General features: G+C 37.7%; 1 pseudogene; it reads left to right on the top strand.

Annotated features, from left to right (window-relative positions):
- The first annotated feature begins 4,844 nt into the window (after window positions 1-4,844).
- Window positions 4,845-12,089, top strand: LOC118851068 (annotated as a pseudogene).
- Window positions 12,090-16,704: the final 4,615 nt, after the last annotated feature.

The following is a 16,704-nucleotide window of genomic DNA, read 5'->3' on the forward strand; positions in this document are numbered from 1 at the left end:
TCACTTTAATGATGAAATATTGATTTAACTTTCTTTAATAACAATTTATATTAAACCAAATGCAGTTGTTCCAATGTGAATGTTTCATGTTTGTTCAAAGTAATGAAAGACTGTTGTTACAATACAAGTGTTATAATTAATCTTTCTTTTAACAAAAGTTAAATTTAATAACCATAATTAATACACTTCATCTTTTTCCTACTTTATTACAAAAATCTAGGCCCTTATGGCCCCATTGTATATGTGTGCATGTGTTTAGACAAACTGTGAAGTTCCTGCAGAAAATTAGGACACCCAATGTGCTTTTACTTGATAAAAAAAAATCTGAAAAACTTCAGAGGAGGAAGCACTTAACATACTTTCCAAATATTCAGAAAGATATTATAAGAGCATTGCCTTAGAATTCCTACACACAGATCACTTGGCATGGTCTCCAAATATCAGAGAAAGATATGTCAGCAAATAGCTCCCCAAATACAAGATATCTTTGTAGTTAAATATTTCATTTCTGCATTAGTGGTTGGGAACATCTATGAATTTCAGGCATTTGTAGCCTATATAGCAGAAGAATTTGTGAGTACTTTCCACAAGTAAAATTGAATACAATAGTCAGATAAAGTAGGTGAGGCTAGTAGGAGAAATTATCAACAAACTTAAAATCCTTCATGTTGATTTTTAAAACCATGGAATAGAGCTCTCAAAAAATGTTAACATTTACATTTTTTCAGAAATAGAGAGAATATTGCTTTTTCAAAAATCTGATTTTATAAGTACGCTTTAGGGAAATAAAGCTCATCCCTAAAATATGGTCTTCTTTTTCAACATGATTTATCATTGAGTTCAATGGTGCTACTTTCATGGTGACTTCATAAATCCATCTCCCTTACTAGCCTCCCATCTGCTCTCATTTCTCCCTCTTGTTGGTCCCCTGGCAAAAAATAAGAAGTTAAAAAAAAAACCCTTTATTATCACAATGCCTTCATTTATTCCATTTCCAAAACACCTGTGAAAGGGTTAACCATTTGGCTGTCAAAAGCCTTTGGCTCAGCTGATTTACTCAATTTCACTAGTGGTTATTCCCCGGGTTGGTTCAAGCTACTGCTGGGCTGACATAGAGCTCACCTGGCAGGGGTACAGCTTCCTGTCGGGAAAACTAGACAATACCAAGCCTGCCTAGAATTTACTCAGCATAAGCCTTGGGAGCACATACTAAATCATAAGCTATCTTTGCCTGATTACACTCCAGGAGTGCTAGTTTTCTCTATAAAGAAGTTTTACAACGAAATAACAGTATCACAGAAGCCAAATAGAACAAATCTAATCCCGTCTCCATGTGACAGCCCTACAAATACTTGAACAGAACTTTAATGACCCACCCCCACCCTCCCACCCCCAAATCTTCTCTTCTCCAGGCTAAACATCCAAGTTCTTTCAACCAATTTTCATTTGCTATGGACTCAAGACCTTTCACCATTCTTCTTGCCCACCTCTACTCATTACTGTCCTTCTTAAACTGGGCTGCCCACACAACACTCAAGACATGGTCTCACAAGAGCAGAGTACGTTGGGATTATTATACTTCCCTTTTTGATCCAGACCTTTTCTGTCTTTATACCTCATTGCTTTTATGGTACATCTTACTCCTTTGACCTCCTCTACTCAACATGCTGCCAGCCCCTATTTTTTTTACAATGTTTTTAAGGTTTTTTTTTTAATCAAGAGAGGTGATTTCAACAGTATGGAAAACTCCCTACACTTGTGAAGGTTAATACAGTTATCTCTTCCATATCACAGCTTTCCCCATCATGGTTTTGCTATATTGTGGGCTGGCGTAAGAAATTAAATGGGAATTTTTAGGGAGTTTTGCAGAAGCCACAGACCACATGCCAAGGCCAGCAGACTACACAGAGTCTCTGACCAAATTCTTAAGCCAAAATTTACAGTAATGTAAACATCCCATAAAAGAAAAAGAAAAAATTCAGACTTCTTCCCTGGTAGGAAGAGAAGGCCAAAAATTTTTACTTGGATTTTCCAGATCACAGGGGCAGGAAGGGACAGCTTCTGTACTTCTGTACTTTACATGTACTTCTGTAATTTATAGTCTTAGAGAGTAGTCTTGGGGCTTGAGGGATTAAGTGACTCTCCATGTGTCAAATAGCTGACTTGTGTCAGTAGGATTTGAAATCAGGTCTTCTGACTCCAAGATCTGCCTTTTATCCACTATACCATGAAGTCTCTGATATTGAGAAACACGCTCTGGATTCAAAGGACCTATGCTGAAACTTTATTCTGACACTAAGAAGCCATATGACCTTGGGTAAATCAATTAGACTCTCTCGTTCTAAGTATATGTGTACATTGAAGGGGTGGGACTCGACCTCTAGAGTCATTTCTAGATTTATGAAGCTATGGTTACTTTTTTCTTAATTCTCTTGTCAAGTAGAGAGAGACCATAGAGATCACATACTCCAACTCTCTCATTTTATTTTCCAGTTATCAACTATTTATTTTCTCTTCTCCCCAATTTAAGAGAAAACAAGAGGACAAAATACTTGTAATAAATATGCATATGTAAGTGAAATAAATTCCTAGGGTTTAGATACATGAATCATTGATTGAAATGCCTTATGTAATTCAACAATTAACGTCTTATGTACAGTCCACATTATGCATGTCCAAAAATACAAAATCTCATTTTGCATCCTGAATCCCATTACCCCTGTGTTAGGAGGTAGGTCATATTCTTTATCATAGACCCTCTAGAATCATGATTGGTCATTGTACTGAGCAGAGTTCTTAAGTTTTTTTTTTAACGATGTTATTTTATTATATAAATTTTTCTTCTGGTTATACTCACTTCACTCTACATCAGTTCATATAAGTCTTCCCAGGTTTCTCTGAAACTGTCTCTTTTGGCATTACTTGTGGCACAAGAGTTTCCATTACATTTATATAGCATAATTCGTTCATCTATTCCCCAATTGATCAGTATACCCAACCCCTTTATTTTAGAGATGAAGAAACTAAGGCCCTAAGAAACTGAGAGTTGAGTTGTGTGACTCAAGGTCAAACAAGTAATAATCAGCAAAACCAGGCTTTGAACCCAATTTTCCTGACTCCAAGTCTGTTAACTGTTTTTACCATACTTTCTGTGAGAGTAGATTCTGAGAGGGTGGTAGATTGTAGAGAGAATTTGAGGACACTGGATACTTTCATTCATCAGGAAGGTGAAAGAATTATTGGAGGGACTATTCCAGAGCAAGAAAAGATGCAGAAAGAGGAGGGTGGTGCCCCTGAAGACTTGTGACTTGCCTAGTTTCTCATAGCCAGTGTGTGTCAAGGGCAGGACTTAAACCAAGGCCTTCCTTGCTTCAAGACCAGTTCCCTATCCATTCTACTCTGTGTATTTTTCTGTTACTCTTTGAAATCCCGTATATATCAAAAAGGAATCCATCTCAAGAACAAAATCTCTATGTTAGAGGTGTTTTTTTTTAAGTTCAGGCAGGACTGAATATTCAATTTGACAAACATGTACTAAGCACTTGCTATGTGCAGAATCTAGTAATCTAGGACATTTAAATAGAGCTTTTCCTCCCAACAATCAATGTTATAAGTTAAATAGTGAAACTAATATCTTTATTTTGCCAGGGAAGAAGATGGGGCTCATAAAACTCAAGAGCCTTGCTCATGGTCTCATATTAAATCTTAGAATCAGAATAATAACTACTATTTATGTAATGCTTTAAGTCACTGCAAATCCATGAGACAGGTGCTATTATCATCTCCATTTTACAGATGAGGAAACTGAGTCAGACAAAGGTTAAGTTAATTTGCTAGGATCACACAATATAGTAAATGTATGAGGTAGGATATAAATTCAAGTCTTCCTATATCTAAGCACTCTATATCCACTGTGCCAACTAGCTACCCCTATAAGGCACAGCTCCAAGTCAATGGCTTTTCCCACTATAATGCATTGCTTGCCCCTTGGTTTTCAAATTAAATTTATCTTACTCCACTTCTATGTTGTCATGAAAAGAGCATTGAACTTCAAGTGAGAGGATGCTGGCTCTTCCACTTAATAGTGGTATGACTTTGGTCAAGTCAATCAACCTCTCTGGGCCTCAGGTTTCTCATCCACATAATTAGAGGGTTGAATTAGATAACCTCTAATGTCCTTTCCAATGCCATCTATGATCCTGTGATTCCCTTGCATATGGTAGGCATTGAATTCTTTTCATTTTCTTGTACTTTTTTTACTGGTATCTTTTGTTTTTACATCACTTACATTTGCCAGTATGCTCTTTCTGTCCCTTAGTGAGCTATCTGCTATAACAAAGTATTTTTTAAGGGGGGAAGCAAACTAGTTCTTCAAAACTAACCAAAACATCGAAAAAGTCTGTTATATGCAGTGTTTCAAACCCATATCCTCCACCTCTATAAAGAAGAGGGAGGGGAAAGGTGAGGTATTGAATTTTCAAGATAAACCCAATCAAATAACATTTAAATTATTAGATTGCCTTGAGAAAGCAGAGGTATCCATAGTCCCAGTTTCTGCTCAGAGTCAAGGATATAGCATATTGTGGCTTCATTCAAATTTATTTTCCCTTATTTTCCTTAATTGAGAACCAATTCAATGCAACAAATATTTATTAAGCACTTATTATGTGCCAGCATTTAAACTATACAGACATACTAATGGAATTTGCAAGGCAGAATATTAAAAGCCAAGAACCCAAGGTCAATTATTCAAAAACACAAGCCAATAAGCAAGAACATATTTCAGTATAAATAGTAATGATGAACTATAAAGCAGGCACTGGGCCAGGAGCTGCTTAGATACAATGGGTAAGCTCTGTTGAGTATTGGCAAGAGACAAAATATAATCTGATCATAAATCTAGAGCTAGAAGAGACCTCAGAGGCCATCTAGTCCAACCATTTCATTTTACAGAGAAAACTGAGACCCAGGAAAATGAAATGATTTGCTCCAAATCACATGGCTATGTAGTAATCAGCAAAGGCTGAATAACCCAGGCCTTCTGACCCCAGACTCATTGGCTATGCCACGGAACCATTTGTACCAGAGTGACAAAGTACTGCAAAGGTCCTTTCTTAATTAGGAAATGCTGATATACATATAGATAAGGAAGCTCGTTTCATGAAATTTAGTGACAACAGATTTCGAGGAGCAATTGGTGTGATACTCTTAAAGGAGACCAATGTAGCCCTTCATTGGTAAGGGGGCTAATGGGAAGTATAGTTTTTTTTCTAGTTGAAACAAGGGGTTGAAGGATCACAGATCATAGAGGCAGAAGTTACATTACATAGGGAAAACCCATGAATTTTGAAACTCTGTGGGGCAGGCCATTTTATATTTTTCTTTGTTTCATGTGTTTTTTTCTTTGTTTCTCCAAGTAGCTAGTCTCCTGGTAATGAGCTTTTCTGTACTTAGCTCATTCTTATAAAATTGAATTTAAATCCATGACCCTTTCTGTTAGGCATATTAATTCTATCAGTTTATTCATTTGCTCAGAGTTAGCAAAAAGGTCAAATTATTTCAAACCACTTCACTCAACTTTCAAAAATCATCATATCCAGGAATATTCTTTGGGTGTGTTGAAAGAAACTCTGATATATTCATCTAATGTATTTCAGTATTTCCAAGAAAAACACATATGTTATTTTTCCACCCCCTCATTAGCACGTTTTAGTGAAAAAACCTTAGTAATATAAAGGCCAGGAAATGGCCCAGCTGAGTTCTTCCCTTAAGAGTTGTTAGGGCACATTCCTTCTTCAGAGTCCAAGATGACTCCTTGCATTATGGAGTTGCACAGTTGGACCCAGAAGCCCTAATTTCAATAAACATATGGTGTTAAATAAATCTGAATGAACTAAAAATTTATGCTCCACAACATTTACTGTGGTCAAATTAATATGGCTTTTCTAGTCCGTATTGCATAATTAGCCATACATCCTTAGGGTATAGCTTAAATAACATGCCTCTGTCAGCAGTTTATACTGATCAATGAGGAAGATCCTTTTCAATTTTTTTTAAACTTATTTGTTGTTCAGTCATTTTAGTTGTGTCTAACTGTTCATGACCCCATTTGGAGTTTTCTTGGCAAAGATACCATAGTGGTTTGCCATTTCCTTCTCCAGCTCATTTTATAGATGAAGAACTGAGGTGGAAAATGGTTAAGTGACTTGCCCAGGGTCACACAGCTAGTAAGTCCCTGAGGCCAGATTTGAACTCAGGAAGATGAGTTTACCTGATTCTAAGTCTAGTGCTCTATCCATTGTGCTGTGAAGCTGCCCCTTAAAAACTTATACTACCACTGAAAATTGTGCATAGACCAACCTCTTAAGTTGACAAGTTATTGTACACCCATGTCTAATTCTTTGTGACCTCCTTTGGGATTTTCTTGGCAGAGATACTGGAGCGGCTTGCCATTTCCTTCTCCAGCTTATTTTATAGATGAGGAAACTGAGGCAAACAGGGTTAAGTGACTTTCCCAGAGTCACACAGCTAGTAAGCATTTGAGGACAGATTTAAACTTAAAAAGATGAGTCTTCCTTACTCCAGGCTGGATATTCCATCCACGGTGCTACCTACCTTTCCCATGGTTGAAAAATAAAGTTGAAAAATAATCTCTCCTAAATAGGTTTATAGCTAAGTGTGAAATGAGAATCTCACTAAATCCAAGCTCCTAAACGAAATGTTCATCTCAGATCAACTTCTCTTCTAACGAAGGAAGTGAAGAAGACAGCTGCTGCCAAGTCAGAAGCACCAAGGATAACCAGTCAATATGGGACTGCTGGGAAGCCATTTTAAGTAATGCTCTATGGTTTTGACAGAACCTTTGGTGTGTATATGTGTCTATGGGACTAAAGCATTTGTTTTGTAAAGTACTTTTCCTCTTTTTCTGTACTAGTGACAAAAGCCTAAAAAGGCTTTCCTGGCCCCAGGGAGATAGTAAAGACAGGAATGTGCCTAAATAGGGAGAAGATAATGACTTTGCCAGCCTTGCTTAGTTTTGTTTCTATGCCTACCATAGGCCGACTAATATGACTGGGAAAAGGGAAGGGGCTTTGGAACTGAGAAACAGGGGAACCCTTGGCCCTGAGAGCCTTTGGCAATTTGCTGGAAGGACTGCCTCTAGAGAAGATGTTAATTAGGTATAGTCTAGCCACAAGAGATTAAACAGGTAGGTATGAGGAATTTTTACCCAGAGCCAGTGTGAGATCTCAGACAATGATACAAGCCCAATTGACAAAAATACTGATATTAGAATTTCTGAAATACTATTAAAAAAAAGATTAAGCCTGAGGACACTGGCTAGTTGTAAGTAGCCCTGTTATGAAGAATATCCTTCTGAAAATGAAAAGGCTGTTTTAAAGGAACAGACAGAATGCTGAGGCAAAAAAAAGTTGGTAAGGTACAGGTTGTTTTCTCCCCAAAGAAGGACTCTTCCTCATCCAGTGGCTCCAACATGTTAAGGGATACTGCTTTCTAAAAGAACTTTAAAGAGGTCAACGGTCTTTAAACAAAAAAGGATCACAGAACTCACTCTTCTCAGGAGAAAGAACCAATATTCCAGCTAAAGCCAGGAGCTCTGCAACTACATGCCCAATGAAGCTGCTTCGGGATGCAGTTGGTGGTGACCACAAGACCAGAAAAGACTATGTTTCCAGCTTAGGCTACGTGCCCAGCAAAGGGTATGTGTCACTTAAACTCCATATTGGATGTCCTCTAGAATAGTAGAAAGCACCAAGGGCAGGTATATATTTCCCTGATTTATGCTTTGCTTGATATTAAATCAAACTATTAAGTCAGAATGTCCTTGAATAGAGTTTCTGTAGTTGTATATATATGAAAAATTTGCAATCATTTATGCATTAGACTTATTGCTGGAGAAGAGCTTTTAAGGCTGTATTTTGCTCTACAGAATTGGTTGTCTTTTGTAAGCAACAACAAAACAGTGGGATATCATGTTCTTTACATCTTTGGGTCAATTGTGTGACTACAAAGATGCAAGATGCCATAGAAAATCATTTGTGAAAGCTTATCTGTTCCATTATCATATTTTCATCAAGGATGCCCTTTGTATATGTATAGATCATTCTCATAAAGATTTTACAAGCATGAGAAAGTAATGATACTGGTTCATTATTACTGATATCCTCTCAAACGACTTTTAGGCTAGGGAAAGGGAAGGAAGGGAGTAAATATTTAGTTAAGCACCTGCTATATTCCAGACACTTTACAACTATTACTAGATAGATAGACAGATAGATAGATAGATAGATGGATAGAGAGAGAGAGAGAAAGAGAGAGGGAGAGAGAGAGAAAGAGAGAGAGGGAGAGAGAAAGAGAAAGATAGGGTGAGAGAGACTGAGAGAGAGAGTGAGAGAGAGAGAGAGATAGTGGTGATAAATACTATTTTAATTTATTCCTTCTTTTGGTATCTTCTCTTCCCTAAGATCTCATAAAACTATTCCTCACTACTTTAAATTTTGTGTTAACTTCCAACATGGATTGCTTCTGAGTATCTTCTTGGTGGTCTTTTTTGCTTTTGTTTAGTCACTGAAATTTAGTGACAAAGTGTCCAAAAAAAAGCAGTGTCATGTAGTGGAAAGAACCTCAGATCTAACTCTAGAGGATCTGAGTTCAAATCCTTCCTCTGCTACTTACTATTTGTGTGATACTGGCCAAGACATTTTATTTCTATGAGACTTCTTTTCCTTATTCATCAGAAGTTGAACTAGGTGGAGGTTGATGATTCAATAAAGAACTCTGGGCCTGGAGTCAGGAGTTCAAATGTGTCCACTTACTATTTGTGTGACCCTGGAAAGTCACTTAAACTCTGTCTGCCTTAGTTTCCTCAACTGTAAATGGGAGTAATTAACAGCACCTTACCTAATATGATTGTTGTGAGGATCAAATGAATTAATATTTGCTTTTTTAAAATCCTTTGTTTTTTCCAATTACTGGTAAAAACAATTTTTAACATTTACTTAAAAAAAACTTTTTGAGGTCCAAATTCTCTTCTTCCCCCCATACTTCCTCTGAACTTAAGACAGCATATAATTTGATATAGGTTATACATGTGCAGTCATACAAAATATATTTCCATATTAGTCATGTTGTGAAAGAAAATAGAAAAAAAATGAAAAAAGTATCCTTTGATCTGGATTCAGAGTTCACCAGTGCTTTCTCTGGAGGTGGATAGCATTTTTCATCATAGGATTGTATTAGATCTTTGTATTGCTAAAAATAGCTAACTCACTTACAGTTGATCATTGTAGAATATTGCTATTACTGTGGACAAGGGTCTCCTGATTCTGCTCACTTCACTTTGCATTAGTTCATGTAAGTCTTCCCAGGTTTTTCTGAAACTATTTTTGGTTATCACTTCTTATAGAACAATAATATTCTGTCACAATCATATATTACAACTTTTTCATCCATTCCCCAATTGATGGGATCTCCTCAATTTCCAATTCATTGCAACCACAAAAAGAGCTGTTATAAATATTTTTGTACATATATGTCCTTTTCCTTTTTTTCCCCTTAAATCTCTTTAGGATATGGACTTAGTAGTGCTATTGCTGGGTCAAGGGGTATGTACAGTTTTATAGCCCTTTGTGTGTAGTTCCAAATTGCTCTCCAGAATGGTTGGACCAGTTCACAACACCAACAGTGCATTAGTGTTCCAATTTTCCCATATCCCCTCCAACATTTGTCATTTTTCTTTTCTGTCATTTTAGTCAGAGTTTTTTAATATGCATTTATCTAGTTAATAGCTACTTGGAACATTTTTAAATATGACTATATATAGCTTTGATTTCTCCATCTGAAAACTGCCTATTCATAACCTTTGACCATTATCAATTGGGGAATGACTCATTTTTATAAATTTGACTCAGTTCTCTATATATGAGAAATGAGGCCTTCATCAGAGAAACTTGTTGTAAGAAATTTCCCTTTAGTAATTCTTTTTTCCTTCTTGTCTTGGCAGCATTGGCTTTATTTGTACAAAAACTTTTTAACTTTACATAATCAAAATTATCCATTTTATATCTCTTAATTCTCTCTAGCCCTTGTTTGGTCCTAAATTCTTCCCTTCTCCATAGATCAAACAGGTAAACTATCCATGCTCCCCTAATTTGCCCCTAGTATTACCCTTTATGTCCAAATCATGTACCCATTTTGACTTTATCTTTGTATATGGTATGAGATGTTGGTCTATATTTAGTTTGTGCCAAATTGTATTCCAGTTTTCTCAGCAGTTTTTTTAAAATAATGAGTTCTTGTCCCAACGGGTGGGATTGTTGCATTTATCAAGCACTAGATTACCATGGTCATTTACTACTGGGTATTGTGTACCAAATATATCCCACTGATCCACCACTCTATCTCTTAGCCAGGACCAGATTGTTCTAATGATTAGCACTTTATGGTAATTTGAGATCTAGTGTGGTTAGGTTGTCTTCCTTCACATTTTTAAAGAATTAATTCCCTTAATATTCTTGACCTTTTGTTCTTCCAGATGAATTTTATTATTTTTTCTAGCTCTATAAAATAATTTTGGGTAGTTTGATTAGTATAGAACTGAATAAGTAAAGTAATTTAGGTAGAATTATCATTTTTATTATATTGGCTTGGTTTGCCCAGCATCAATTAATATTTTTCCAGTTGTTTAGATTTGACTTTATTAGTGTGAAAAGTGTTTTGTATTTTGTGTTCGTATAGTTCCTGGGTTTATCTCAGCAGGTACACTCCCAAGTATTTTATACTGTTTATAGTTATATTAAATGGAATTTCTCTTTCTGTCTCTTGCTGCTAGACTTAGTTGATAATATATAGAAATACTGATGATTTCTATGGGTTTATTCTATATCCCATGACTTTGCTAAAGTTGTTATTATTTCAACTAGTTTTTTAGTAGATCTGCTAGGATTCTGTAAGTATATCCTCATAGCATCTAGTGATAATTTTGCTTCTTTGTTACCTATTCTAATTCCTCCAATTTCTTTTTCTTCTCTTATTGCTATAACCAAAACTTCTAGTACAATATTGAATAACAGTGGTGATAACGGGCATCCTTGCTTCGCTCCTGATCTTACTGGGAAGGCGTCTAGCTTATCCTCATTACAGATAATGCTTGCCGATGGTTTTAGATGGAGATCATTTTAAGGAAAGCTCCATTTATTCCTATTTTCTGTATTGTTTTTATTAGGAATGAGTGTTATATATTGTCCACAGCCTTTTCCTACATCTCTTGAGATAATTGTATGATTTATGTTGGTTTTCTTATTGATATGGTCAATTATGCTGATAGTTTTCTTAAAATTGCACCAGCCCTACATTCCTGGTACAAATTCACCTGCTCATATGATCTTTGTGATCTGACAAAGAGTCAGACACAACGGAACAAACACAGCAGTAGCGATTAGGGTGGCATAATAATTGTGAATTGATCCACATCCCTTTATCTCTTAAAAGAAAAACGAGATGATTAGGATGTGGGCGGCTATTCTGAGGTTTCCTAGAGGGGCTGGCTCAAGTCAGTTGGGCTCGGCCCTCAGGCCTGGGGTCTCCAAGAAGTGGTGGAGATCGAAGAAGGGAAGACAACTACTATTAAAGGCCAAATCATAGGAACTTCCAAGGTGGCACCAGATCCTCCTAATCCCTCTGGCCAGTGCCCAATCTGTTGTTGGAATCTGAAATAGAAGTGTAACTATGTGGATGTCCTTCTGCTGAGTCAGTTCGTCTGGCCCAAAGGGGGAATGCTGCCCTAGAGAATCACAGATCTATGCTTGGAAAAGCATTGGAAAGTGGAGGAGTGTGTGAAGATGGCTCTCTGGTCAGATCTGCTACCAAATCATAAGCCTAAGCTTCCTGAAGGATTTGTTCCCAAGAAAAAACCCCAACTCAATCGGTACCTGACGAGTTGGACTCCCCACTCTGTCAAGCCCATCTTAAAAAAAGGTCCAGAATGGAACAAAGTTCGAATGGCTATGGGATCCCTCCTGCTTAAGGGTAATGTCGACTACACAGGCAAAGCCCTAGTGATGCACCACTGAAGGGAGGGAGTGGTTTCTAAGATGGCGGCCAAATCCCCCACCCCTGTTAATGGGAGCTGTCTCCCATCATTCCAACAAGGAAAGACTAGAAGGTAAATCCAGCCTAGAGTTGCTGCAGACCCAAATGTCTTCACAACTGGTTATACCTAACCAAAATGTGGACAAAGGGAAAGGCAATAATAATATGACTCTGATTCTAATAATATGACTCTGATTCTGATTCACAGCTCGTAGAGTTGTGGGGAGGCCATTGGCAACTGCTATAACATATCATGATCAGCTCTGACTGAGCCCTCGACTTGGATGATATAAATATTACTCAAGAAAAATCATAATACAAGATATATTTGCTAAACCACCTGGTGTATGCTTACTTCTTGGGAAACTGGAGGTGATTGGACCCTCAGCATCAAGTTGGGCAGCTTGGAGACTTGGGAAATAGTGGGATTGATATCCTGTAATTGCAAATACATGGGTTCCAAGAGGATGACTCTTCCTCTGGGGACCCTAATTGCCTGTGAATTCTGAGTAGGGGGTTGGGCTGAAGGAAGCAGAGACTAGAGACTTCTGTTCTGAGTATAAGTCTCCTGGCTATAAGCTTAATTACAAAGAGTGGACTCCAGGTGAGCTTTCCCATCATGGGAATAATCTCCTGCACCTCTGCCCATTTACCCTTTGGCATCCCTTCCCTGGAGCTTATTGGCAGCTGTCACCTGCAGCCCTCCTACCTTCTACTACCTGCTCTGTCACCAGAGTGAACATCTCAAAGACTACAAGCATACGTAGGAGAAGAGCAGGCAAGTACACCGTAAACACATAATAAATTCCTGTGGTTTATGAAAATATTATTCAAGTTTCTCTGCATATAAAGTACCTAGGCTGAGGCACACCCCATTCATAGTATGAAGGGCATGTCTATGTTCTTCTCACCAGTGCTCACATAAATACAACCATGATTCTTGGTCCAGGGAGCATGATAGAGGGTCAGGCCTGGTCAGAGCAAGCTCCACAGCACAACCAGTGTATTGACTCTCTCCTTTTGGGTACTCCAGGACCCTAGGGAAGGGACAGACAGACAGATAAGGAGGAGTTGAAACCAGGGGCCTCCAAGGAGGCTCGCTCATGCTCAGCTAGCTGCTAGAAAAGGTTCCACAACTGTTGGGGATTTTGTCCTGGTTTGTGTAGTTTCATTGGTAGGAATAAAGACAACTCAATTATGCATAAAAAAAGAAAGAAAAACGAGACAATAGAATCAGAAGACATTCTTAGAATTGGAAGAGGTTTAAAAAAAAACAATCTAGTCAAAAATTTTCACTTTACTACAAGAAAACTGAAACCCATAGTGGATAAGTGACTTGCTAGGGGGCACAGAACTGATAAAAGGTAAAGTCAAATCTCATGATACCAAATTCCAGTGCTCCTTCCACTACACCATGCTATACATCACAGCAGCCAAGCCATAATAGCTTAAAATTGCACTAAGATTTATAGGATGCTCTGTATTTCAAATACTTAAAATTACACAAAAATTCAAGAATGTTACTGATTAGGTGAAAAATGCATTCAAGCTGCTATTTAGCAAACTGGTGTTACATCTATTCCACATTTTTCTGTGCCTAAAAAGGGATAATGGAATTCTAGAATTGACGTTCAAATCTAAATAATTACCTTGCAGCTCGCTATATCACCTGTGGATCGATTTCACATTCTCTGAGGAGTCATCCAAAGGTCAACAACCTTTCAGAAGTGGAGTGACAAGCTGGTGACCCCACTTCTTGTGCCATTTGGGGATCATGTGGCCAGGCAATTGCAGCCAAAAAGTGTTCCTAATAAAAATATCATCCTTATGCATTAAACGTATTAAATATGCATTTGAGAATCTTCCTGTAAAATACAAATATCCTATTTGGAGTTAACTTTTATCAGCCATTCACGCCTGAGAGTGAATTATTTCAATCAGGCCATTACATCACATTTCTCATCATTGTCACCATGGGAATTTTGATTGGGAAGGGAATAGGGAGAGCTGCGTTAGGCATTTTTAAAAACCCAGCAGCAGGACAAGTAGGAGATGCTGCGAGGGCTTCTGGATATGCAGAGGAGAAGGGAATAGCTACCTAGGATAGGGAAGCTGAGAAGAAATCCTTAGAATCAAAGGGTGCCCAAGACCAACTTCAACTCCTGTGCAATTTGTCACAGAACCATAATGGTAGCAGTTACCCAGGTGCTGCTGAAAATCAACAATTTCAGGTTTGGCAATTAATTGATGACACCTGGTCTGGAGGTAGATTGATGAGAAAATCTGTAAGTCCTATGGAGCATGTTTAGAGAAACAATTTCTCTGAGAGGTCTTGTAGCCTTCCCATAACAATCTTCCAATTCCCTTTATAAGTTTTCATCTCTGTGATGCCAAAACTTCAGCAAGTTCACTTTTTCACAAAATTTTAGAGCTGTAAGGGATTTTAAAAATTATTTAGTTCTACCTGTTTCAATTTTACAGAAGAGGAAACTTGTTTAACCTCTAAGTATCCATGACTAACCACACAGCTAGCAAATGGCAGAGTCAAGATTTTCACCCAGGTCACCTGATACTAAGTCATGTGCCCTTTCCACTATAAGCATGAATTTTGTTTATAACACAGCCAAAAAAAATTGCTTTGACTTTTTTTTGACTGGATAGACTAAATGGATTCGTTTGGATATCTTACAGGCAAAGACAATATCAGTCTAAGCCTTTGAAAGGATGGTTGGTTTGTTAGAAATTAAGGCATCAGTTTGTGGGGATATCTCTTTTCCAGTGGGGGTAGGAGAGATTTATAACAGATAAATGATTACCAAGATTCATAAGTAGTTGCATAACTCACAAGTTAATGAATATTCAAGTATCTTCAAGGGACAGTAAATCATTGGTCTGAGGGCCTACATGGGGCTTAATCAGAATTAATGAAACTATGAGAATCATCTAATAATATGTTCAGAATACTGATACAGTACATTCCAATTCAAAATTGGGATTCCCTGTGAATTATATGAAGTAAGGCTACCTTATTTTCCTATCTGGCCCAGCCAGTCCACCAAGTACATATAGGAATACTGTGACACAATGTAAAACTTTTCTGGGCCCCCAAATTGTGTGAGACACAACGTTTCCTTTGGATCACAAAAAAAAAAAACCGTTCCCCATTCCCAGCCTAGTGGAAGTTGTCTTTGAAAGAGCACAAAGATTCTCATTTGGAGCTTTTTGATTTGAACTGGTAACACTATAAATCAACAAGCATTGTTGATTAAGATTTATTAAGATCCTCGGATGTTCCAGTTACTCTGCTAGGAACCAGGGATACAAGGACCAAAGTGAAATTAGTCCCTTGCTCTTGAGGAGCTTACAGTATATGTACAATATGCATAGCCATGTATATACAGTGTGACTCTCTTTGTAAAAACCTACCCTGACACTTTTTTCTGAAGTTTACAGCCTCCTGAGTTCTGGGATCCTAAAATAGTCTTAGTTATTTTAAATCATACCTCACTAAAACACGGCATACTGAAAAACACTGTGGATCAGATTTCTCTCACCTGTGGATTTTGAAAAATCTTGAGTTTTAATATAGAAATTTAATTTAATACAGAAACATAAAACAGTTGCATGCACTGAGCAATAACTTTTGTATCTTTTAAGAAAGTTATAAAAACATGGGAAAAGTTCAGGTGCTTTTATCATTGCATTGATTAGTGTTTTGCTGTTTCTTTTAGTGTTCTTCTTCCTTTTCTTCCACAAACTCCTTCCTCTAAAAGAGGAATCATTTCCACTTAATGATTTCTAAATTACATTCTGTACAACAGAGTAAAACTGGAGGGCCAGGGTGGTGTGGTGGACAGGAACTTGGAGTCAGCAGAGATCTCAGGCCCAATCCTGCCTCAGACATAAGTCATTTAAAATTTCAGAAACTCATTGTCTTCATTTGTAAAACAGAGGCTGGCAGGTGCCTCCTCATTGGAACTAGCTGAAGGTTGGGTAGAGTGCTGGCCAGGAGTCAGAATTGCCTCAGTTCAAATCTTGCCTTAGACAAATACAAGCTATGACCCTCAGCAAGTCATGTAACCACTGCCTGCCTCAATTTCTCCAGTTGCAAAATGAGGAAACGTGCACCTACCTTGCAGGGCTTTGTGAGGATCGATGAAATAATATTTGTTTTAATAAAAAAAAAGCCTTTACTGCAGTGCCTGACACATAGTAGGTGCTACATATATATGTGTATAAATATTATTCCCATCCCCTTCATTGGAATTCTTCAGGCAGAAGTTGGGTAACAACTTGTTGTTGCTTTAGCAATCCTACCCCCAGGCTCTGCTGTCTTGATTGGTGATTGAAAGCAAACTAGCCCATTGTCCCTAGCTGGACCCAGACTCCAGCAAATGCCACCTGCTTCCTGCTCACCCCCAAGGGCTTTCCATGTCTTGCAGCTAGGTGATGCAATGTATGGAGTGCTAGATTTGGAGCCAAGAAGACTTGAGTTCAAATGTGACCTCAGACACTTAGGAGCTGTGTGACCCTTGGCAACTCACTTAACCTTTATCAGTCTCAGTTTCCTTAACTGTAAAGTGGGGATAACAACAG

This window comes from Trichosurus vulpecula, chromosome 5, assembly GCF_011100635.1.
Source record: "Trichosurus vulpecula isolate mTriVul1 chromosome 5, mTriVul1.pri, whole genome shotgun sequence".
Taxonomy (NCBI): Eukaryota; Metazoa; Chordata; class Mammalia; order Diprotodontia; family Phalangeridae; genus Trichosurus; species Trichosurus vulpecula.